Here is a 24,007-nt window from a genome sequence, read left to right as displayed (position 1 = left end):
TGCTTCTGTTTCTCTCTGTGGTGCTTCTCTTTATCAACTCTTACAAGCCTCTTCCCTATTTCTAATTATAGCCTATTGAGATTATTTAAAGTTTCTTTTTTTTCCACACATAGTCCATGTTTCTGGGCCAAATAACCATTTCTCTATCATCAAAAAAATACCATTTTCGTTAGTGATCACTTTGGACCACTGCCATAGAAGAGAATAAAAATTCCATAGGAACAACTGGACTACAAAGTGATTCTAGATGGATGATCATAGGACTGTCTGGTCTGAACTTGCACACCTTCAGTCACAGGGAGTTCACAGCAGTACAAGATATGTCCTTGCATTTCCTGACAACTGGAGTCATCTAAGTGTCTTTTCTAATAAGAGCAAGGATATTGACCTCTTTCTCTAGAGTAAAACTACTTTTTTCACGGTAAGGACCAATGTGGCGAGGTTGCTGTGAAATGGACTTTTACTGCTTGAGCAGAAAGTAAATGCATGCACTTTTTGTTAAGCAATAACCACTACCAAAAGCCTTATCAATGTTTAGTGCCTCTGGCTCTACAATTTTTAATCTTTTCTAAGGAAATAATCTAAAATGTAGGAAAAAATAAAGTATATTGTTTATTTGCAAAGTAGTTTATAACAGCAAAAACACAGAAAGGCATCTAAAGGTCTAACAGTAGGAAAAAATGTGTGGTATCCACCAGGAGAAATATTATGCAAATAATGCATCCATAATAGTAAAGCAAGTATACATGATGTAATAATAATTTAAAATGTTAATTTTAAAAGACAAGAGGATGAGAATATGTGGTTATAACTTTGTAAAAAAAAGAAACTATACCACAGCCCTATAAGAACAGGGATTGAGTTTGTCTTATCTATCTTATGTCTATATAATCTACTCTAATATCTATACATATTTGTTGTGTATAAGTGAGTGAATAGATGGACAAATGAATATGTGTACCAAAAAGAATGGAAAGTAATGCACTAAGTTTTTAAGAATGGCTGTTTGGGGGAGATAACTCATGGTGTTTTCTAAGTTACGCTTTACTTAATTGCGTTTTCCATCATATTAACTTTTAAAGATTTTTTGGAGAATTTGAATTAGTTTAGATTTACTCCTTTGCTGTGCAGATAATACAGAACAAACCCACACCCTTTATATATAGAATCCTGCAAACAATAAGGATCTGTTTCACTGATTTCAAACAGACATCATATGACATGAATTGCCAACCCCATGTAGGGTTTTCTTCATGTACTTCATTCTACAGGATCACATGTTAGGTGGAAAAGCTACGTAGATTTCAGAATTCTGTACAAGTATGAGAGTTCTGTACCTTAAAATTACTTTTATTATTTTATAAGTTATCTTCCTAATGTAAGAGTCAGATCACTTCCCCCTTCAAAAATCCCCTTGCCTAATGAATAAAACTCAACCCCATAGACTGGCATTCAAGGCCTTCCAAAACATTGTTCTGAAGTATATCTCCAGCTTCATGTTCCATCACAATATTACCCAAACTACATGCACTAGCCTCGCTAGATTATTTGCCACATGCTGTGTATACAATGCCATGTCTTGCCTTCCCACACATACTCACACTGTGTCAGCTTTAAAGACTCTTCTTCCCTTTCCTCTTATCAAAATCCTTCAACACCAACTCAAACACCACCTTCTCTTGGCTGTGAAGTTACAATCAACGATGAAAATCAGTCTGTTGAGTAATAAAGATCAAAGTCCTTTTATATTTTCAAATACTTGGGCATTTCCATTTCTGCTATCAAATCGATCAAAAATCAAATTATCAATTATTCACTGCCCTTCCAATTAGAATCTACTGTGAGCAAGTGTCATTAACAAGAGACAGACATTTACCTGGTAGAGATTCACTCAACTCTATCCTGACAGGTAAGTAAGTAAGTAAGTAGGGGCGTGTGTGTGTGTGCACGCGCACACATGCTCATGTATTGGGGAATGAGGGAAAGTAACACGTACTGAAGGAAAGAAATTTCTGGAATTGTGGAACCATTTGATAACATTTTTTTAAAGTTCCAAAATTGAAGTTGGATCACTGGTGGTGAGGGAAGGAGAGAGTAGTAATTTTCTAGCCTGGCACACTGGCCAAAAAGAGCATGTGAAGGAGAAAAATGAATTTGAAGGGACATTTGTTTCCGCCTTCTAAGGCATACTCAGAAAATTTACCAAAAGATGACATTTTAAAATGTTTCGCTTTTATAACGGTTGCTTAGTGCTAGCCTTCATCTGCCAATGAGCGCACAGAGGAGATAAAACCCACCAACCCAGAAAAACACCAACTGTCAAAAGAGACTGACACATGGCAACCTGAGTTAATATAGGCACAGAAGTGCCTTCACTGAAGCACCGTGTTCTCTTCTCTCCCTCCTCCTGGGGGTGACACTTCAGCACAGCCAATAATTTTCTCTTGCCTTACAATCATCTCTCTGCAGGCTTTTTAAGTACTTATTACATTTCCATTTTTATGTATTCAAATTTCCAAGCTCATCAATACAGAGCATCTATAATATTCCCTCTCCAATTCATATGAAAACTCACTCAACCAGTTCTTTCCCAATAAAAACAGAGCACAATTTTCCTCATTTTGTATTTCACTAATTTCCTCAATAAGCTCTAACACAATTACACCTGCATTTCATCTCCCAATGCCTTTTTCCACTAAGTCATTGGAGGATTGTTAGTTCAAATTACTTCAAGGGTCCAGATAACCGATTGATGCTGACTGGTATTACTCCATCTCACCAGAATAGTGAACAAAAAGAAATGGAATTAAATCACCTCTGAGAGGGAATTCTGAGACAGAAGGAAAAAGCTTCAGGAGTGTGTGAATCAAATGTTACAAGAGTTTCTGTGAAGGTTATAAAACAGCAATCACTGAAGTCCTTTAAAAAGGATTTAAGCCTATTTTTCAAGCCCAAACCCCCTTGGAAGAAGTGATTGTGAATGAAAGACTTCTTAATGTCTTTTTCTTCACAAAAATCATATGATTAACAAATATTACAGTAGCAGGCACTGTTAACTAACTACCTGATACTCATTCCTCCCTCTTTCTAGCCAGCCAGCTCCCCCCAAGCCACCAGAGACAGCCATGTAACTGCCCAATGAGATGCAGGCAGGAGTGACTGAAAGGTGTTTCTGAGGAAGTTTTTCAAATAGAAACCACACTCAGCTGATCTTTTACCCTTTGACCTTTGCTCTTTACCCTTTCCCATTCTTCTGACTGAAAGGCAAACTGAAAGCTTAGAGATGCAGCCACCATCATGGAAATGTGAAGCCACACACTACATACAGCAGAGGATGACCACAGAGGCACAGCCATACATGGCTTCTTTTAGACTTATTGTTATAGGACCAGAATAAATCCATTCTTTGGTTAAACCACAAAATAGGATTTTCCATTATTTACAGACAAACCTAAAGTTAACCGACATAGTTATACGACCTCTTTGTGGTAAAAACTGTCTACCTTTCATTTCTGTGACACATTCTCCCAATTTTTCTCCTTTCTAATTGGACCATCCTCTTCTTCTTTTCTGGATCTTTTCTGTTCAGGCCCCGAGCAACACTCCAGGGGTTAGTCTTGGCCCCTGTGGTAGCCAAATAATGCCTGTAAGGTAGTTTCTATCCCAATCCCCAGATATGATTAAGGATCTTGAGATAGGAGATTATCCTGGATTATCCAGATAGATCCAGATAGAATCACAAGAATCTTTATAAAGGGAAGCAGGAGACAGAGAAAGTTGTGACAATGTATACACGGCCAATGTGTGTGTGTGTTCATTCACCCAGTCGTGTCCGACTCTTTGTGACCCCACGGGCTCCTCTGTCTGTGGAATTTTCCCGGCAAGAATACTGGAGTGGGTTGTCATTTCCTCCTCCAGTGGGTCTTCCTGATGGCCAAGGGAACATGAAAAGATGCTCATCATAGCTCATTATTAGAGAAATGCAAATCAAAACTACAATAAGGGACCACCTCACACCACTCAGAATGACCATGATTAAAAAGTCTACAAATAATAAATGCCAAGAGAGGGCGTTGAGAAAAGGGAACCCTCTTACACTGTTTGTAGGAATGTAATTTGGTGCAGACATGCTGGAAAACAGTATGGAGGTTTCTCAAAAAAACTAAAGACAGAGAGAGTTGCCATATGATCAAGCAATCCCATTCCTGGTCACATATCCAGAAAAATCTGTAATCCAAAAAGATACATGCATCCCTATGTTCATAGCAGCACCATATACAATAGACAAGACATGGAAGCAATCTAAATGTCCATCAACAGATGAATAGGTAAAGATGTGGTACATATGTACAGTGGAATATTACTCAGCCATTGAGGAGAATGAAATAATATCATACCATCCATGCAGCCACATGGATGGACCCAGAGATTATCATACTAAGTGAAATAAGTCAGAAAGAGAAAGAAAAATACCATATGATGTCACTTATATGTGGAATCTAAAATATGACACAAATGAACATATCTACAAAACAGAAACAGCCTCACAGACATAGAGAACAGATTTGTGGTTATCAGGTAAGGGGGGTGGGATGGGAAAGGGAAGGATTGGGAGTTTGGGATTAACAGATGAAAACTAGCATATATAGGATGGATAAACAACAAGGCCCTACCATATAGCACAGGGAACTATATTCAATATCCTGTAATAAGCCATAATGAAAAAAAATACAAAAAAGAATGTATTAATATCTGTATAACTGAGTTTCTTTGCTACACAGCAGAAATTAACATTGTAAATCAACTACACTTCAATAAAATCAATTAAATAAAAAAAGAAAAGCTGTGACAATGGAAACAGAGGTTGGATGAACTTTGAATATGAAGAAGGGGCCACAAGCCAATGAGAGTAGGTTGCTTTGAAAAGCTAGAAAAGGTGAGAAAACAGATTCTATCATAGAGTCTCCAGAGAGAGTTCAACCAAAACCTTGATTTGGGCCTAGTGAGACCTAGTTTAGACTTCTGATCTCCAGAACCATAAAATAATAAATTTGTGTTGCTTTAAGAGACAAAGTTTGTAGCTGTTGCCACTGTAATAAGACACTAATCCAGGTCCCAGTCCTTTATCTAGATGTCCTTCCAAAGGAAGCTTAAGTCATCCTGTGGCTTTAAAAAACATCTATATTCCAAGACTACCAAATGTTTCTCAGCAAATCTGATCTCTCCTCAGGATTCTAGGTTCATATATTCAAATTACTACTTGTGGGAAAAAAAAACAAGCAGCAGCCCGTTTGCAAAATTCAGACTTGTGCTGTGCTGTGCTTAGTACCTAAATCGTGTCTGACTCTTTGCAATCCCATGGACTGCAGCCTGCCAGGCTCCTCTGTCCATGGAGATTCTCTAGGCAAGAGTAATGGAGTGGGTTGCCATGCCCTCCTCCAGGGGATCTTCCCAATCCAGGGATCGAACCCAGGTCTCCCATGTTGCAGGCAGATTCTTTATCAGCTGAGCTACCAGTCAAGACCAATGCGACTTACTGAAGCCTATTTTTGCCTGAACGTGTTACTTGTTGAATCAGTCTGTATCTTTCTGTGCTCCCTGCGTGTGATGAGGCAGCATCTGATGACAGTAAGAATGTGACAGAACAGGATACCATCTACATCATCCTTCCATTCTTTCATCCAAATATCGTTACTGACCCAACCTAGACTGTGCCAGTTGCTATGCCAGTTCCACAAGTGGATAAGGCCTGTTTCCTCTGGTGAGTCTAAGATATCTCCAACTCCTCACTGCCATTTTGGATCCCCTATATTCCCCTACTTCATCCTACACACCAGCATCTGCCCCTTCCTCACCGGAAAACCACGCTCATTCTTCTTCATCCCAATCAACTGTACCATCATCAGTTGCTCATGCTGAAGATCTAAGAGCTTGCTTTGCATTCATTCCTCTTCTCTTCACTCCACACATCTAGCATAGAAGCAAATCCCCTCAGTGTTTGTTAGTCACTCAGTGGTGTTCAACTCTTTGTGACCCCATGGGCTGTAGCCCTCCAGGCTCCTCTGTCCATGGGATTCTCCAGGCAAAAATACTGGAGTGGATAGCCATTCCCTTCTCCAGGAGATCTTCCTGACCCAGGGATCAAGCCTGGGTCTCCTGCATTACAGGCAGATTTTTTTTACACTGTGAGCCTACCAGGAAAGCCCAAAACCCTCTCAATTCTATCTTTAAAATACACCTGAATACACTGATATCCCCCCATCTACTGTTTCTTCTGCAATCCAAGCCACCACCAGATCTCACATAGAATAATGCAACCACCTCCAATCATCTATTCTCCACACAGCAACCAGAAGTGCATTTTGCAATGTAAATTAGTCCATGTTACTGCCCTGGTTAAACCCCATCAGTGACATCTCATTGCACTGAGAATGAGTCAGTCTCCTTTGCTGGCTTTCAGAGACTCTCTTGCCTCTTCCTAGCTTTCCATCCTTGTCCCATACGTGACTTGCCATGCTGGCTTTCTTTTGAACTTGCCAATCTCCATTTTGCATTATGACATTTCTTTCTCCTGGCTTTACTCTCTAACTAAAATGCTTTCACCCTAACTTTCTTTCTGAACCTTTAAGCCTCATCTCAAATATCACCTCCTCAACAAGTCTTGCCTGACTACCCTATATAAAATAACCATCTAACTATTCCCCCAAATCATCTCCCTATTTCAACTCTTTGCATAGTGTGTATTCCTATTGCTATTTTTCTTTCAGTGTGCATGCTCTTTCACCCCAAGATAATAGAAAAGTTATGACAGTATGGACCTTGTCTTTTTCACTGCTATGGGCCCTGGTCTTTCAAAATTGTCTGGCACATGTGTGAAAGTTGCTCAGTTGTGTCTGACTCTTTGAGACCCCATGGACTATACAGACCATGGAATTCTCCAGACCAGAATACTCAGTGGGTAGCTGTTCCCTTCTCCAGGGATCAACCTTCCCAACCCAGGGATCAAACCCAGGTCTCCCGCATTGCAGGCAGATTCTTTACCAATTGAGCCACAAGAAAAGCCCATCTGGCACATAGTAGGTATTAAATAAACATCTGTTGTATGAGTGAAATGCTCCCCAATACCTGTCATTACAATTATGAGCTGCTCTCATCTAGTTATTATTATAAAATTTCTTCACTATTGTTATGCTTAGCAAGTAGCACGACTTTTGATTTTTCTGTTTACTTTTTCTGTCTCCACTAATGGGTGTGAAGTCATTGAAAATAAGGATTTGGAGATTGGGGCTATGACTAATGCATTCAAGGCAGTCAATCACCATCTTTGAGTTAATAAATGAATGAATGAGTCAATCAATCAATCCACGAATCCGTGAATGAGTAATGAATATGTGAGAGAGGAGACAGTCTGCTCTGCCACATGCATCCTTATAACACCTCACCACACAAAAGAGGCCCATAAAGATAGAAATGAAGTTAACTGGTAGCAAATTCAGATAAAAATAGCCTTAGTTACACGTGCACTCTGCAAGGGGCTGCTTATATGACTCTAGTTTTCACCTTGGTCAGTCCAATAGTCAGGTGGTGTCCACCTGAACTATGTGTCAACGTAGAAAAACACCCTAAAGAGCCTCTATTTCAAAACACTAAACAGTTTGAAGAGGGACTTGCTTGGTAGTCCAGGGGTTAACAGTCTACCTTGACATGTAGGAGATGCAGTTTCGATCCCTGGTCAGGGAACTGAGATCCCACATGCCACAGGGCAACTAAACCCGCATGCTGCAACCGGAGAAACACACATGCTGCAACAAACAGCCTGCACATCACAGCTAAGCTCCAACACAGCCAATTAAATAAATAAATATTTTTAAAAAAACATTAGGAAGAGTACAAAAGGACTTGTAGGGAATTCCCAAACCCTCATTTTGTAATGAGAACAAGATACAGTTCATTAACTATACTATTATACTAAAAGATATAAAAATAGCAAGTGGATTCTGATATGTTTCATATCACTATAGAACTAATATTAATATAATTGCATTAGCATTTATGCAGCTACACTTGTGGAGAAATCTCTAGGCTCCAGAAACTTTGCTAAGAGCTTTACCTGAGGTGTGCTATCATTATCTTTCACAGATAATGCCACTGAATCTGAGAAACACAAGGTCAGACAGTGGTTACATGGCAGATCCAGGCTATAAACCTGGTGTTCTGAATCCCAGGCCCACAAACTGCACCACCACACCAGCCTGAATTAGCCAGCAGGACCAGAAACTCGCCAGCCTTTCTCAGATGGTTCCCTCTGGACCCCCTCCTGAATGGCTTAGTATATGTGACTCTCAACCCATCTGGCTGTCCTCCCTTGGGATGTCTGCTTATCTTATGTTTACTTCAGGGCTCTTATTATTAAAACTTGAGTATCTGGTAAGTATGTATGCAAAGGACTGATATCACCATATCCTAAATCCCAAGGTAAGAGAAATACAAGTAAGACGGTAAGTGTTGCGAGAGGGCATCAGAGGGCAGACACACTAAAACTAAAACAACAGAAAACTAGCTAATCTGATCACACGGACCACAGCCTTGTCTATCTCAATGAAACTAAGCCATGCCGTGTGGGGCCACCCAAGACGGATGGGTCATGGTGGAGAGGTCTGACAGATTGTGGTCCACTGGAGAAGGGCATGGCAAACCACTTCAGTATTCTTGCCTTGAGAACCCCATGAACAGTATGAAAAGGCAAAAGGATAGGACACTGAAAGATGAACTCCCCAGGTCAGTAGGTGCCCAATATGCTAATGGAGATCAGTGGAGAAATAACTCCACAAAGAATGATGGGATGGAGCCAAAGCAAAAACGATACCCAACTGTGGATGTGACTGGTGATAGACGCAAAGTCCGATGCTGTAAAGAGCAATATTGCATAGGAACCTGGAATGTTAGGTCCATGAATCAAGGCAAACTGGAAGTAGTCAAACAGGAGATGGCAAGAGTGAACGTTGACATTCTAGGAATCAGCGAACTAAGATGGACTGGAATGGGTGAATTTAACTCAGATGACCATTATATTACTACTGTGGGCAAGAATCCCTTAGAAGAAATGGAGTAGCCATCATGGTCAACAGAAGAGTCCGAAATGCAGTACTTGGATGCAATCTCAAAAACGACAGAATGATCTCTGTTCGCTTCCAAGGCAAACCGTTCAATATCACGGTAATCCAAGTCTATGCCCCGACCAGTAACGCCGAAGAAGCTGAAGTTGAACGATTCTATGAAGACCTACAAGACCTTCTAGAACTAACACCCAAAAAAGATGTCCTTTTCATTATAGGGGACTGGAATGCAAAAGTAGGAAGTCAAGAAACACCTGGCATAACAGGCAGGTTTGGCCTTGGAGTACAGAATGAAGCAGGGCAAAGGCTAATAGAGTTTTGCCACGAGAACGCACTGGTAATAGCAAACACCCTATTCCAACAACACAAGAGAAGACTCTACACGTGGACATCACCAGATGGTCAACACTGAAATCAGATTGATTATATTCTTTGCAGCCAAAGATGGAGAAGCTCTATACAGTCAGCAAAAACAAGACTGGGAGCAGACTGTGGCTCAGATCATGAACTGCTTATTGCCAAATTCAGACTTCAATTGAAGAAAGTAGGGAAAACCACTAGACCATTCAGGTATGACCTAGATCAAATCCCTTATGAGTATACAGTGGAAGTGACAAATAGATTTAAGGGACTAGACCTGATAGACAGAATGCCTGAAGAACTATGGACAGAGGTTCGTGACATTGTACAGGAGACAGGGATCAAGAAAATCCCCATGGAAAAGAAATGCAAAAAAGCAAAATGGCTGTCTGAGGAGGCCTTACAGATAGCTGGGAAGAGAAGAGAAGCGAAAAGCAAAGGAGAAAAGGAAAGATATTCTCATCTGAATGCAGAGTTCCAAAGAATAGCAAGGAGAGATAAGAAAGCCTTCCTCAGCGATCAGTGCAAACAAATAGAGGAAAACAACAGATTGGGAAAGACTAGAGACCTCTTCAAGAAAATTAGAGATACCAAGGGAACATTTCACGCAAAGATAGGCTCGATAAAGGACAGAAATGGTATGGACCTTACAGAAGCAGAAGATATTAAGAAGAGGTGGCAAGAATACACAGAAGAACTGTACAAAAAAGATCTTCATGACACAGATAATCACGATGGTGTGATCACTCACCTAGAGCCAGACATCTTGGAATGTGAAGTCAAGTGGGCCTTAGAAAGCATCACTACGAACAAAGCTAGTGGAGGTGATGGAATTCCAGTTGAGCTATTTCAAATCCTCAAAGGTGATGCTGTGAAAGTGCTGCACTCGATATGCCAGCAAATTTGGAAAACTCAGCAGTGCCCACAGGACTGGAAGAGGTCAGTCTTCGTTCCAATCCCAAAGAAAGGCAATGCCAAAGAATGCTCAAACTACCACACAATTGCACTCATCTCACATGCTAGTAAAGTAATGCTCAAAATTCTCCAAGCCAGGCTTCAGCAATACGTGAACCGTGAACTTCCAGATGTTCAAGCTGGTTTTAGAAAAGGCAGAGGAACCAGAGATCAAATTGCCAATATCCGCTGGATCATCGAAAAAGCAAGAGAGTTCCAGAAAAACATCTATTTCTGCTTTATTGACTATGCCAAAGCCTTTGACTGTGTGGATCACAATAAACTGTGGAAAATTCTGAAAGAGATGGGAATACCAGACCATCTGACCTGTCTCTTGAGAAACCTGTATGCAGGTCAGGAAGCAACAGTTAGAACTGGACATGGAACAATAGACTGGTTCCAAATAGGAAAAGGAGTACGTCAAGGCTGTATATTGTCACCCTGCTTATTTAACTTATATGCAGAGTACATCATGAGAAACGCTGGGCTGGAAGAAACACAAGCTGGAATCAAGATTGCTGGGAGAAATATCAATAACCTCAGATATGCGGATGACACCACCCTTGTGGCAGAAAGTGAAGAAGAACTAAAGAGCCTCTTGATGAAGGTGAAAGAGGAGAGTGAAAAAGTTGGCTTAAAGCTCAATGTTCAGAAAACTAAGATCATGGCATCTGGTCCCATCACTCCATGGGAAATAGATGGGAAACAGTGGAAACAGTGTCAGACTTTACTTTTTTGGGCTCCAGAATCACTGCTGATGGTGACTGCAGCCATGAAATTAAAAGACACTTACTCCTTGGAAGGAAGGTTATGGCCAACCTAGATAGCATGTTTAAAAGCAGAGACATTACTTTGCCAACAAAAGTCCTTCTAGTCAAGACTATGGTTTTTCCAGTGGTCATGTATGGATGTGAGAGTTGGACGGTGAAGAAAGCTGAGCGCCGCAGAATTGATGTTTTTGAACTGTGGTGATGGAGAAGACTCTTGAGAGTTTCTTGGACTGCAAGGAGATCCAATCAATCCATCCTAAAAGAGATCAATCCTGGGTGTTCATTGGAAGGTCTGATGTTGAAGCTGAAACTCCAATACTTTGGCCACCTCATGCGAAGGGTTGACTCATTGGAAAAGACCCTAATGCTGGGTAGGATTGGGGGCGGGAGGAGAAGGGGACGACAGAGGATGAGATGGTTGGATGGCATCACCGACTCGATGAACATGGGTTTGGGTAGACTCCGGGAGTTGGTGATGGACCGAGAGGCCTGGCGTGCTGCAATTCATGGGGTCGCAGAGAGTCGGACACGATTGAGCGACTGAACTGAACTGAACTGAAATCCCTATACATCTGGCCTGACTGTCACCCCAGGTTCTGGGTGCTACTGTGCTTGGTGCTAGAGCCCCCTGGCCATCCACCCTGAGCACCCTGCTGCTGGCTCTCTTGGCCCAGGTGTTCCCTGCTCTGTAGCTGAGTTCAGCCAACCAGATCAGCATATTTCAAAGGCCCTTTGACATGAAGAGTATATCTTTGCTTGAAGTGGAAAGTTAAAATGATGTCCTCATTAGACAGAAACATGGAAGTGATGACACTTTGAGGAAACACCATTTAAGACCCCACATCAAATATTCAATGACTTCACACCCAATTTTGTATAGATTGTTCCAAAATACTATAATCTGGAACAGGTCTTTTTAATCACATTGAGTAGAGTCTAAATGAAAACACTTTCATAAATTAAATCACCAGGTACTTCCATGGCTTCAGAATTTCCACCCTGCAGCTCACAACAAGAGCACCAGTTGTGCAGTTTCCCCAGATCATATTCCCTTGGCACTTGGTTACACAGTGATACATGTGTCTTTTCTATAATGCTTTTTCCCTTGACATTTGCCACTTACCCCAAAGGAGGTGAGGATAACCAGGGAAAAGGTTGAAAGGTAGTTCTCCTACATTTTTTTCTCCACTCTTTCCCCCCCCAAAAATTAAACGTCAAATAGTCTGTACATCATATATTTTAGTTTTGGGTTCACAGTATAGGGACATTCAGAACAGCCTGGCTGGATTCTGGCCACACTGGTAAAGGCATCAAGATAGTTATCAATCGTGCCTTCAAGCAGATATCAGCCTTTTGTTTAAATGCCAAGTTTAAAAGGCATATAGTCATAAATAAGGAGCATGCTGAAAAGCTTGAAAAATGCATCTATGTTTTAACCGCTAAAATCTCCCACCATACTAAATGCAATAGGTAAACTTCTAAATGGGGACCATGTAGCTTTAAGAAAATGAAGGCCTTAAACATAGAAGAAACCTAACCAATCGCAATTCTTAAAAATAATTTATGTCTGTGTTGCTTAGTGCACAAAACATCACTTATACCCAAAAAGAAATATTAGGCTCTGTGGTGTGGCAGCTTCTCACAGCTGTCAGAATCCAGTTCCCTTATCAGTCCAGCAGGAGTGTAATTAAAGACAATAGCTGGGGCAGCTGTATTGAAAACACAAGTCATTTGTCTTCCCCCTCCCCCCACCTCTTCTGCACACAGTTAATCTGAACACAGCATCAGCTCCATCGTCTAAGCTTCTCAAAAGGCAGAATAATAGGAAACATATCTGTTTCCCACTGTGGATTGTGAGGGCTGAAAAAATACTTGCTCTTATCTTGCTATTGCATTCTATAAAATGCAAGTAATTTAGGTCTGGAAATTCAAAAACTCCTGAGATAGGAGAATGTTCTTATTGAAGAGTAAGAACAATTATCTTCAGGGATAGAGAGAATCTGGGAAAATGGCTTATACTCAGTGGTGTTCTGGAAAATGTTTAACAACAGGCTCTCCAGGGAAAAGCCCTGATTTATAGTATTTTCCAGTTTCTATGGTGTGAATATTCCCACCATGACTGATTTCAAGTTGCCAATGTGAAATCACCAACCAGAACTGGAGAGAGATCTACAGCAGGAAGCCATTACATAGTGTTTCCATCACAGGCACAATAGATGTAAACGATCTCAAGAACACAGATTATAGTAAAATAACTAGAAAATGATGAATTTTGAGTATTTGTTAGCTTTGTTTTTAATGTAATTGGTTGACACTTTATATAATTTAATTTTTAATAATAGCTATGCAGAAGCTATGTTATTACCTTGTTAGTTAGTCGCTCAGTCGTGTCTGACTCTTTGTAACCCCAAGGACTGCAGCTCGCCAGGCTCCTCTGTCCATGGGATTTCCCCGACAAGAATACTGGAGTGGGTTGCCATTTCCTTTTCCAGGGGAACTTTCTGACCCAGGGAATGAACCTGGGTCTCCCACATTGTAGGCATTCTTTCCCATCTGAGCCATCAGGGAAGCATCATTATATAATTTAGTTTTTAATAAAAGCTATATTTATTACCTTGCAAAATTCCTGAGAACAATCACCTCTCACAAGCCAGTACAAACTGACACCAGCTCACCGCTATCTATACAACACTTTGGCAGCCACGTTACTGGAAATAATAAATAGCTCTCCAGTTAGTTATAACAAATGAAAGAGAATGCACAATAAAAACATTCATCTTTTCAACAATGGAATTTAGTCATTTCTCTAAAAATTTTCCCAAGACCTACTTTTCCAGAATGATCTCCCTGAAGCCAGAAGAAAGAATCAATTAGGAACATGTTTATGTGTTATTACTGAAACAACGAAAGCCCAGGTACTTTATATAATCACGATTGCTGAGACTGTATTTTGTAACCCTTTCTTCTTCACGTGTATATAACAAAAGGCTAATGGGAAACTTTGGCTGGGGCAGCATGACAATTTCACATCCTAAGTGAAGTGCAAAGCTATACTGCAAAAGAGGTGATCAAAATACAGTTACATAGACTTCCATCTCGGGAGAAGGAAATTGCACCCCACTCCAGTATTCTTGCCTGGAGAATCCCAGGGACAGAGGAGCCTGGTGGGCTGCCGTCTGTAGGGTCACACAGAGTTGGACACGACTGACGCGACTTAGCAGCAGCAGCAGCAGCAGACTTCAGTCTCTGGGAGGACGGAGTTGACATACTTTTTCTTGTCCTCCTCACTAAGAGCAACTGAACACCTTGGACATTATATATAAAACAAATGAAAGAAGACACTGAAAGTAGAGAAGAGATGCTAAACCAGTTAGGGAATAATGCCGCGGGGAGTTTCCTGGCTTTTCTTGTTACCTCAAAAATCCCAGAGTAGATGATAAAGAAGCCAGCAACCCAGAAACACCGATGGACACAGACTAAAAGCTCCATAGAGCTCTTGTTCTCCAGCCAAAGAATATTTTAAGGATGGAATTTTACTGTATCTTGACTGTGTCCATGTCAGAGTCCCGCTTGTGATATATTATACTACAGTTTGAGAGGTGATACCATTTGGGGAAAACTGAGTAAAGGGAACATGGGATCTCTCTAGATTCTTTCTTACAACTGCATGTGAAATTAACAACTATGTCAAAACTAAAAGTTTAATTTAAAAAAAGTTACATGTCTCCTACCCACCTCAACTCTATCAGGATATAAAAGGATGAGAAGTCAGACATTTGGATATTTTTGGAGAAAGCTGTTAGTGTACCAAGATATCTGACTCTGCTCCCAAGATAGTAAACTAAGAGGTGTTTCCCCCATCCTTGCAAATCAAAATAGAGGGGCTTTAAGGAGACCACTTTGAAAGTTTGATATGTGGCCTCTAAAAATGGAGATCTGTAGACTGATTCTCACCTGAAAAATCTGAACAGCAGGAACTAGTTAGGTAGAGTCTTCGACAGAAAAGCAAATGTGAGGCAGATGCTTGGGCAGCCTAAGTTCCCAGAGTCTGTGGAACAAAGATATGTGACTGCTTCCTGTGGACCCGGACGGGGACCATGCACAGGAGCTAGCACAGGTCTTCTTAGATATCATCCAAGAGAGTCACTTGGAGGGGCAGAGAGACCTTGACAGGAAGAAGTCACACTTCTGAATTCCTAAGGGATGAGAGAGCTTTCCTAAATCTCCCTTCAGAACACAAAAGCCCAGGTCAGCGGAGCAGTGCCTTTTCTCTTCTGAGGGATCAAAAACCAAAGCAGCACATAGGAGAGGATGAGCAGAAGCCCTAGGCTGGAAGGAACACAGAGCAGTCGATGCTGTATCACGTTTACACACGGAGTCTTCTCGTATTGCCTCAAGCGGGCAAACATTCATTATTGTAAGTTCTCAAACTGAGTGCTCCTGAGGACTTCTGCAAAGGGGAATTATAGATAACTTAATTTTTAATCATCACATAAACAGGTCAGGGTCTTCATCACTGAAATGCACTTTGAAATTGTTTTTTTTAACTTAGTTTTTTATTGAAGGATAATTGCTTTACAAAATTTTGTTATTTTCTGTCAAACCTCAACATGAATCAGCCATAGGTATACATATATCCCCTCCATTTTGAACCCCCCTCCCATCTCCCACCACATCCCACTCCTCTAGATTGATACAGAGCCCCTGTTTGAGTTTCCTGAGCCATAGAGAAAATTCCCATTGGCTATCTATTTTACTATGGTAATGTAAGTTTCCATGTTACTCTTTCCAAACATCTCACCCTCTCCTTCCCTCTCCCCATGTCCAGAAGTCTATTCTCTATGTCTGTTTCTCCATTGCTGCCCTGTAAATAAACTCTTTGGTACCATTTCTCTAGATTCTGTATATATGCATTAGAATATGATATTTATCTTTCTCTTTCTGACTCACTTCACTCTATATAATAGATTCCAGGCTCATCCACCTCATCAGAGTTGGCTCAAATGTGTTCCTTTTTATGGCTGAGTAATATTCTGTTGTGTATATCTAACACAACTTCTTCATCCATTCATCTGTCCATGAACATCTAGATTGCTTCCATGTTCTAGCTATTGTAAATAGTGCTGCAGTGAACAGTGGGGTACTTGTGTCTTTTTCAATTTTGGTTTCCTCAGGGTATATGCCTAGGAGTGGGATTACTGGGTCATATGGTGGTTTTATTCCTAGTATTTTAAGGAAACTCCATACCATCTTCCATAGTGGCTGTATCAATTTACAATCCCATCAACAGTGCAAGAGCGTTCCCTTTTCTCCAATCCTCTCCAGCATTTATTGTTTGGAGACATTTTGAGGATGGCCATTCTGACTGGTGTGAGGTGATAGCTCATCGTAGTTTTGATTTGCATTTCTCTAATAATGAGCGATGTTGAGCATCTTTTCATGTGTTTTTTAGCCATCTGTGTGTCTTCTTCGGAGAAACGTGTGTTTAAGACTTTTTTCCCACTTCTTGATTGGGTTGTTTGTTTTTCTGGCATTGACTTGTATGAGCCACTTGTCATATTTTGGAAATTAATCTTTTGTCAGTTGTTTCATTTTCTATTATTTTCTCTATTCCGAGAGTTGTCTTTTCACCTTGCTTACAGTTTCCTTTGCTGTGCAAAAGCTTTTAAGTTTAATCAGGTCCCACTTGTTTACTTTGTTTTTCATTTCTGTTACTCTAGGAGGTGGGTCATAGAGGATCTTGATTTGATTTGTGTCATCGAGTGTTCTGCCTATGTTTTCTTCTAAGAATTCTATAGTTTCTTATCTTACATTTAGGTCTTTAATCCATTTTGAGTTTATTTTTGTGTATGGTGTTAAGAAGTGTTAGAATTTCATTATTTTACATGAATCTGTCCAGTTTTCCCAGCACCATTTATTGAAGAGGCTGTCTTTGCCCCATTGTATATTCTTGCCTCCTTCGTCAAAAATAAGGTACCCATAGGTGCATGGGTTTATTTCTGGGCTTTCTATCTTGTTCCATTGGTCTATATTTCTGTTTTGTGCCAGTACCATACTGTCTTGATGGCTGTATCTTTGTAGTATAATCTGAAGTCAGGAAGGTTGATTCCTCCAGCTCCATCCTTCTTTCTCAAGACTGCTTTGGCTATTCGGGTCCTTTTGTGGTTCCATATGAATTGTGAAATTTTTTGTTCTAGTTCTGTGAAAAATCCCATTGGTAATTTGATAGGGATCACATTGAATCTGTATATTGCATTTGGTAGTATAGTCATTTTCACAATATTGATTCTTCCTACCCAGCAACATGCAATATCTCTCCATCTGTTTATGTCGTCTTTGATTTCTTTCATTAGCGTCTTATAATTTTCTGTGTACAGTTCTTTTGTCTCCTTAGGTCAGTTTATTCCTAGATATTTAATTCTTTTTGTTGCAGTGGTGAATAGAGTGTATTCCTTAATTTCTCTTGCTGATTTTTCATTGTCAGTATATAGAAATGCAAGTGATTTCTGCATATTGATTTTGTATTCTGCAACTTTGCTAAATTCACTGATTAGCTCTAGTAATTTTCTGGTATTATCCTTAGGATTTTCTATGTACAGGATCGTGTCATCTGCAAACAGTGAGGGCTTTACTTCTTCTTTTGTGATCTGGATTCCTTTTAATTCTTTTTCTTCTCTGATTGCTGTAGCTAGGCCTTCCAGAACTATGTTGAATAATAGTGGTGAAAGTGGACACCCTTGTCTTATTCTTGATCTTAGGGGGAATGCTTTCAGTTTTTCACCATTGAGAATAATGTTTGCTGTAGATTTATCATAAATGGCCTTTACTATGTTGAGGTAGGTTCCTTCTATGCCCATTTTTTAAAGAATTTTAATCATAAATTGGTGCTGAATTTTGTCAAAGGCTATTTCTGCATCTATTGAGATGATCATATGGGTTTTATCTTTCAATTAGTTAATATAGTGAATCACACTGATTGAATTGCATTTATTAAAGAATCCTTGCATTCCTGGAGTAAACCCAACTTGATTATGGTGTATGAGCTGTTTGATGTGTTGTTGAATTCTGTTTGCTAAAGTTTTCTTGACGAATTTTGCATCTATGTTCATTAGTGATATTGGCCTGCAGTTTTCTTTTTGTGTGTTGTCTTTGTCTGATTTTGGTATCAGGGAAATGGTGGCCTTGTAGAATGAGTTTGGAAGTGCTCCTTCCTCCGCAATTTTTTGAAAGTGTTTTAGAAGGATAGGCATTAGCTCTTCTCGAAATGTTTGACAGAATTCTCCTGTGAAGCCGTATAGTCCTGGGCTTTTTTTTGGGGGGGGGGGAGATTTTTGATGACAGCTTCAATTTCAATGCTTGTAATTGGGTTGTTCATAATTTCTATTTCTTCCTGGTTCAGTCTTGGATGATTATTGGAAGATAACCTGTCCATTTCTTCCAGGTTATCCATTTTATTGCCATGTAGTTGTTCATAATACTCTCTTATAATCCTTTGTATTTCTTCATTGTCTGTTGTAACCTCTCCTTTTTCATTTTTAATTTTGTTGATTTGATTCTTCTTTCTTTTTTTCTTGATGAGTCTGGCTAAAGGCTTGTCAATTTTGTATATCTTCTCAAGGAACCAGCTTTTAGTTTTATTAATCTTTACTCTTGTTTCTTTCATTTCTTTTTCATTTATTTCTGCTCAGATCTTTATGATTTCCTTCCTTCTAATAATTTTAGGGCTTTTTTTTTTTGGTTCTTCTTTTTTCAGTTGTTTTAGGTGTAAAGTTAGGTTGTCTATTCGATGATTTTCTTGTTTCTTGAGGTAGGATTGTATTGCTATCAACTTTCCTCTTAGAACTGCTTTTGCTGCACTCCATAGGTTTTGAGTTGTCATGTTTCCACTCTCATTTGTTTCTAGAATTTTTTGATTTCCCTTTTGATTTCTTCAGTAACCTGTTGGTTATTTAGAAATATGTTGTTTAATCTCCATGTGTTTGTGTTTCTTACAGTTTTTTCCTTGTAATTGATATCTAGTCTCATAGCGGTTTGGTCGGAGAAGATGCCTGATACGATTTCAATTTTCTTAAATTTACTGTGGTTTGATTTGTGACCCAAGATGTGGTCTATCATAGAGAATGTTCCATGTGCACTTGAGAAGAAGGTGTATTATTGTGGGTTTGGATGGAATGTCCTGAAGCTCTCAATGAGATTCATCTCATCTAATGTATAATTTAAGACTTGTGTTTCCTTATTAATTTTCTGTTTTGATGATCTGTCCTTTGGTGTGAGTGGAGTGTTAAAGTCTCCAATTATTATTGTGCTACTGTCCATTTCTCCTTTTATGTCTGTTAGTGTTTGTCTTATGTATTGAGGTGCTCCTATGTTGGATGCATAGATATTTACAATTGTTATGTCTTCCTCTTGGATTGATCCCTTGAGTATTATTCAGTGTCCTTCCTTATCTCTTGTAATCTTCTTTATTTTAAAGTCTATTTTGTCTGATATGAGAATTGCTACTCCAGCTTTCTTTTGCTTTCCTTTTTCATGGAATATATTTTTGCATCCTCTCACTTTCAGTCTATATGTGTCTTGAGGTCTGAAGTGGGTTTCTTGTAGACAGCATATGTATGGGTCTTGTCTTTGTATCCATTCAGCCAGTGTGTGTCTTTTGGTTGGAACATTTGATCCATTTACATTTAAAGTAATTATAGATATATATGTTCCTTTTGCCATTTTCTTAATTGTTTGGGGTTGATTTTGTAGATCTTTTTTCTTCTCTTATATTTCTTGACTATATAAGTCCCTTTAACATTAGCTGGTAAAGCTGGTTTGGTGGTACTGAATTCTCTTACCCCTTGCTTATTTGAAAAGCTTTTTCTTTCTCCATCAATTTTGAATGAGATCCTTGCCGGGAACTGTAATCTTGGTTGTAGATTTTTCCCTTTCAGTACTTTAAATATATCCTGCCGTTCCCTTCTGGCCTGCAGAGTTTCTGCTGAAAGATCAGCTGTTAAGCGTAGGGGGTTCCCCTTGTATGTTACTTGCTAATTCTCCCTTGCTGTTTTTAATATTCTTTCTTTGTGTTTAGTCTTTGTTAGTTTGATTAGTATGTGTCTTGGACTGTTTCTCCTTGGGCTTATCCTGTATGGGACTCTTTGTGCCTCTTGAACTAGATTGACTATTTCCTTTTCCATATTGGGGAAATTTTCAACTATAATCTCTTCAAAAATTTTCTCATACCCTTTCTTTTTCTTTTCTTCTTCTGGGACCCCTATAATTCGAATGTTGGAGCATTTGATGTTGCCCCAGAGGTCTCTGAGACTATCCTCAGTTCCTTTCATTCTTTTCACTTTATCTGCTCTTCAGAAGTTATCTCCATCATTTTATCTTCTAGCTCACTGATTAGTTCTTCTGCTTCAGATATTCTGCTATTGATTCCTTCCAGAGTATTTTTCAGAGAAGGTAATGGCAACCCACTCCAGTGTTGTTGCCTAGAGAATCCTGTGGACAGAGGAGCCTGGTGGGCTGCTGTCCATAGGGTCGCACAGAGTCGGACACAACTGAAGCGACTTAGCATGCATGCATTGGAGAAGGAAATGGCAACCCACTCCAGTATCCTTGCCTGGAGAATCCCAGGGACAGAGGAGCCTGATGGGCTGCAGTCTATGGGGACACACAGAATCGGACATGACTGAAGCAACTTAGCAGCAGCAGCAGAATATTTTTAATTTCAGCAATTGTGTCATTTGTCTCTGTATCTTTATTTTTTTAATTTTTCTAACTCTTTGTTAATTGATTCTTGCATTTTCTCTATTTTGTTTTCAAGGTTTCTGATCATCTTTGCTATCATTATTCTGAATTCTTTTTCAGGTAGTTCGCCTATTTCCTCTTCATTTATTTGGACTTCTGTGTTTGTAGTTTGTTCCTTCATTTGTGTAGTATCTCTCTGCCTTTTTGTTATTTTTTCTTTTAGCTTATTGTGTTTGAGGTCTGCTTTTCCCAGGCTTCAAGGTTGAATTCTTTCTTCCTTTTGGTTTCTGCCCTCCTAAGTTTGGTCCAGTGGTTTGTGTAAGCTTCCTATAGGGTGAGATTTGTGCTGAGTTTTTGTTTGTTTGTTTTTCCTCTGGTGGGCAAGCCTGAGTGAGGTGGTAATCCTGTCTGCTGATGATTGGGTTTGTATTTTTGTTTTGTTTGTTGTTTAGATGAGGCATCCTGCACAGGGTGCTACTGGTGGTTGGGTGATGCCAGGTCTTGTATTTTAGTGGTTTCCTTTGTGTGAGTTCTCAGTATCTGATACTCCTAGGGTTAGTTCTCTGGTAGTCTAGGGTCTTGGAGTCAGTGCTCCCACTCCAAAGGCTCAGGGCTTGAGCTCTGATCAGGAACAAAGTTTCCACAAGTAGTTTGTTATGGCATTAAGTGAGAGTAAAACAAATATCCAAAAATGAGAAACCAAAGATGAACCGCAGACAATGGCAGTTGCAAAAGCCTCAAATAATAAGTAAAATAATGGAATATACACATATACATATACACCCATGAGCAAAGTCAAAAGAGTCCAACCAAAATAAAGTACAACAGTTTGACCCACTTAACAAAGGAAATCAAAAATTATATCCACCAGTTAAGAACAAAACTAAGTAAAGCACAAACTGGAAAACAAAACTAAAGCAAGATGCCAAGAGAGGAATAAAGCAATGAAAAAAACAAAACTAACAAACATGTTGAGAGGAAAGGAAAGAAAGAAAGAATAGATATGCAATGTTAAACAGAGGTAAATGAAGAATATTTATATACAGTAAAGATTAACTGCAAGGGGAAAAGAACAGTGGGAAAGTCAAACAAAGGAACAAATGTAGAAAAATATAATCGGTTTAAAAAAATTAAAATTATAAAAAAAGAAAAGAAAACAAACGGAAGAAGAAAGAAAAAAGGAAAACTCCACAGAACTGCAAAAGCCCAACGCAGAGGCAGTGGTGTATAACAACAATAAAAAGTGTGACTGAATATACACAAGTACATATACACTCATGAACAAAGACAAAAGGGTCCAATCAAAATAAAGTACAATAGTTTGACCCAGCGAACAAAGGAAATCAAAAATTATATCCACCAGTTAAGAACGAAACTAACTAAAGCACAAGCTGGAAAATTCAAAACTAGAGCAAGGTGCCAACTGAGGAATAAAGCAATGAAAATAGAACTAACAAATATGTTGAGAGGAAAGGAAAGAAAGAAAAGGAGAATAGATATGCAAAAGTAAACAGAGGTAGATAAAGAAGATTTATATACATTAAAGATTAACTGGGAGGGGAAAAGAACAGTAAGAAAAGCAAACAAAGGAATAAATGTAGAAAAAATAATAATAGATTTAAAAAATTAAAATTAAAAAAGGATTAAAAAAAAAAAAAAAGGACAACTCCACAGAACTGCAAAAGTCCAATGTAGAGGCAGAGGTTTATAACAGCAATAAAAAATGTGACTGAAAAAAAAAAGCTCAAAAGGTTAATTAGATTTCATAGTGCCAATAAAATTGACAACTACAACGGGTGGGGGGGGGGGAGAAAAAAATGGAAAAGAAGCTACAGAGCAAGCCAAAACATAAGAATAATAAATGATTTTCTTGAGTCACTGCTGTCAGAGTCCTCTCCCTCACTGAGAGTCACAGTCCATCTTACCTCCCTAGGATGCCCTCCAACACCGTGCTGATCTCTGGACCTGCTGTGGGGTCAGCTCAGATTCTAATCTGGTCCTACTCCTGTGTGTTCTTGCCTCTAATATCCACAGTTATCAGAACTAGTGCGCTTTCTTTTGTGGGAGCTCTCAATGACCTGTTCCACAGACACAGAGTCTGCCTAGTTGTTTGTGTGGATTTAAACAGCAGCTTGTACAACTGGTGGGAAGGTTTTGGGTCTTCTTCCTTAGCCACACTGCCCCTGAGTTTCAATTGTGGTTTTATTTCCACCTCTGGGGTTTGCTCCTGAGATTTCCCTGGAGAACTTGGGTTTGCCCCTGTGAGGGCCAGGTGTGGAGGTGGTGCAGCTGCTTGGGTTGCAGGGGTTCTGGCAGCACCAGGTACTCAGGGGAGTTGGCGGCTGGGGCAGCAGGAAACATAGTGCTCTAGAAGAATATTGGCCAATGTGCTCCACTATTCTTGCCCGGAGAACCCCCCTCCCTGACAGAGAAGCCTGGCAGCCACAATCTACAGGGCCACAGAGAGCCGGACATGACCAAAGCGACCCTGTGCACATAGATGCAAGACTTTTTTGCCTGCGGCAGCTCTGCCCCAGAGAGATTTGAGCATGAAGGTGATGCAGCTGCTTGGCTTGCGGGGACCCTGGTGGCACCAAGTGTGCAGGGACAGGGATTGCCTCCATGGCAGGAGTTATGGCCCTATCAGAGCCTTTTTCCCAGCCTCTTGCAGCTGGCGATCAGAAGACCTCTTGGCCAGTCTCTCTCCCTAGCTCCACCCACTCAGGCACTTAGAGGGCTCCCTTGCCTGGGGTCCTTCTCTGTTGTCTGGCCTGGCGGGCACATAGAGAGGCCCCCTTGGCTGGGGTCCTTTCCTGTAGATCCGCGCATCAGGCCCTTAAAGGGGCACCCTGCGTGGGGTCATGCTCTGCAGTTCAGCGCATCAGGCCCTTAAAGGGGCACCCTGCGTGGGGTCCTGCTCTTAGTTCAATACCTTGTTCAGCTGCCATGCTGGCGCGTGGGGAGAGAGAGGCTTTGGTGATGGCTCCACCCCCTACACGTGACTCAATAGTATCCTCTTGCTTCCATGCTGCCCAGCTTTCCTCCACAGGTATTCCCCATCACAATCTCCTC

At 40.1% G+C, this 24,007-nt stretch overlaps 1 protein-coding gene across 2 annotated transcripts in view; it reads right to left on the bottom strand.

Moving 5' to 3' along the window:
• PLPPR1 (phospholipid phosphatase related 1) overlaps positions 1-24,007 on the bottom strand; it is a 646,134-nt gene that overhangs the window by 585,868 nt on the left and 36,259 nt on the right. For both annotated transcript variants that reach the window (XR_014077694.1, XM_081573011.1), the window contains exon 3: positions 1,602-1,715. The gene's annotated coding sequence lies outside the window, so the exon portion shown is untranslated. The remainder of the gene's footprint in view (positions 1-1,601; positions 1,716-24,007) is intronic.

Source organism: Giraffa tippelskirchi, chromosome 1, assembly GCF_054371585.1.
Source record: "Giraffa tippelskirchi isolate mGirTip1 chromosome 1, T2T-mGirTip1v1.2.pri, whole genome shotgun sequence".
Lineage (NCBI taxonomy): Eukaryota > Metazoa > Chordata > Mammalia > Artiodactyla > Giraffidae > Giraffa > Giraffa tippelskirchi.
Note: the sequence above shows the minus strand (reverse complement) of the source record. Positions and strands in the feature narration are given on the sequence as shown.